The following is a 2,669-nucleotide window of genomic DNA, read 5'->3' on the forward strand; positions in this document are numbered from 1 at the left end:
CTTTGATGGCGTATGCATGTATTGAAAAATGTTGATGTTGATTGTTGACAACTTGTTGTTGAACGTATGTATTGTCGAGTCATATGTTCATGCATTCATAAATGTTAAGTAGGATGTTTATATCCATATTGGCGATGACAAATACTTTTGTATTCATATTGGCGACGACCGAATGCTTTGAATTCATATGACCATCCCTTTTAATCGCTTTGAGATGGGGGGTTCTCCATTATTTGAAGATATCACCTTCTCAATTCCATCCTCTGTCGGGGGCGCTTGTGAAGGTGTTTAAGTTCTGGTGTGAATACAAAGGACAACCGCCGTCACTCCGTCTCTTTTTTGCGATGGTTAGGGTCCAGCGGAAGCTCAAGACAGGTCCTCAGGGTTGGGTGTCCCTGCATCAAACGAGGAAATCCTTTGACAACTATGTCGATTTTCTGAAATATTTGAAGCATAAGTACGTGGTGCTCCGTTCATTGAACAGGCGCACCCACACTTGTATCTGCCTGGTTCCCCTTGATTATGTGGAGAACCATTCAGACTCGAAAAGTCTTGATTTGGAGGCTACCAAGGAGTCTAACGTAGTTGTGGATTGCAAGGCATAAGGTCATGACCCTCATTGTGGCGGTGGCTCTTCCGCCACGTTATCTTTGCTTGCCGAGGTGAAACATGTTCCTCTATTTTCCCACTTTTGGAGTCAGGAGCATTAGGACTCTGCCCTAGGGGGTTTACACCTATGACTCAGACGCTAGTCATACCCCTTCGGAGTTGTAGTTGAGGTTTGACATGGAAGAGTTTATGCGTTTGTTTGAGCTGCAGACAGTCCAAGATCGGGACAATTCTTCCAAGCTAATCATGAAAGCCCATATTTTAGAATCTAGGATGGTAATTAGGGGGAAGGATGTCGCCCATCATAAGAGGATTTTTGGTGAGTGTTTAAGGCGCTTGCCTACTGCTTATTTTGTTGTCATCTTGTATCGGCCGTTGTTTAACTTTTACTTTATTTTCATACAAATTTGATGGTTCTGCTGAGTATGTTGGAGGCCATGAGGGAGGAGATGAATACTCTTGTTGTTGCCGTGGTAGAGGAAGATCATCCTCATGGTGACATCCCTTAGGAGATTGCTAATGCGTTTACTGCAAGGGCGAATGATTCTGTAAGGACATCAGAGTCTATTCCAGTTGTTATTGGGGAGGGCAGCTCTAAGAAGAAGAGTTCAAAGCGTCATAAAACATCTCAACATCATTTGTCAAGCGCCCAGGAAGGTAAAGAGAAGAAAATAGGTCCTTCTCGTGAAGGAGGTGAAGAAATTGACGCCGGGGGGGGGGGGGGGGGGGGGGGCTAAAAAGCCTAAGGCATCTCCTGATGTGGTTGTTGTGGATGTGGATGGGAACTACTCTACCGCCATCCCCCATACTATTTCCACTGTGCGCCAGATGTTGTAGCGGGCTCGCATCCTTCCTCTACAATACTTGTTGTTGCAGCGGGTCTGAAGCATCTGTTCTGCTTCCCATATATCTACATAGGTTTCCCTCCCCGGACCAAAGAGGAATATGTTATTGCATTGAGTCATGAGGAATGGGCTTTTATCAACGGCTTGGATGCTACCAAGAGGCGGGAGTTACTATCGGCTGGTGCCAGCAGCTAGACAGAGCAAACACTCATTATTATTAACCTAGACAAACGACAAAAATGATCCACGTATGAAGGGAATGGGAAAAGAAAGGAAGTACCTTTAGGTTTAGATGATTGTTAAAGATAGGAAAGTAGGAACTCTGTAAAACCGCGAAATCCCCCAACTGTATCCTAAGGAGAGGAGATTCTCACATGAAATGATCGAAGGAAAAATCAGAAGGGAGCGAAATAAAATGCATGAAGACTTTTGAGAGAAAATTTGCAAAAGAAGTGAGAACCTTTTTGAGAAATAATGAGAACTGGAGAGCGTAAAAGGTGGAAATGAAGAGTTTAACTCCTTTTATAGACTCTGAATCATCCAGATCAACGGTCCAGAAGAGTAGAAACCAAAGTTTTTGATCCAACGACTGATAAACGACCTTGAACAACAAAGAGTACTCAAGTGGAGTGCGCGTAAGCCACGAAGTTGACACGTGGAAAAGAAAACTGAATAGGCACCACGTCAGGAACGTTCCGCATTGAGGCATTAATCACCAACTACTCCCACTAACTGGCCCAAAGCACCATCATCTTCAAGTAGAGAATGGCTAAATTACCCTTCCTGAAGTAAAGACCTTTGAAAGCGCCAACACTAGTGGACGCCCGATAGAACACCACCTACAACTAAACGCCATTACGCCTTAAAGGCATCAATGACTTGGGGGGCAACTGTTCTGGACCGGCAAGAACGCCAATCCAATACTAACACGTGGACTAAACGACCACCGCCTTAAGGCTCGACGCCTTAATAAATACGCCAATATCAGTGCACCATGTAACACTCAAGCACGCCTCCGCGTGAAAATCACCATACATGTGTCCTCTAACCGTTCTCTAATCACACGCCGCAAAATCCGAAGACAGTTATTTCTCATGTGCGTCTATATAAGGGTGACTTATCTTCAGTACCCTCAAGATGCGATTCACTTTACACAACACTGTCTAGACACTCTTTCTCAGTTTCATTACTGACTTGAGCGTTGGAGTGCTAACG

Source organism: Medicago sativa, chromosome 1 (assembly GCF_051527215.1).
Source record: "Medicago sativa cultivar Bolivia chromosome 1, Bolivia_mono, whole genome shotgun sequence".
NCBI lineage: Eukaryota > Viridiplantae > Streptophyta > Magnoliopsida > Fabales > Fabaceae > Medicago > Medicago sativa.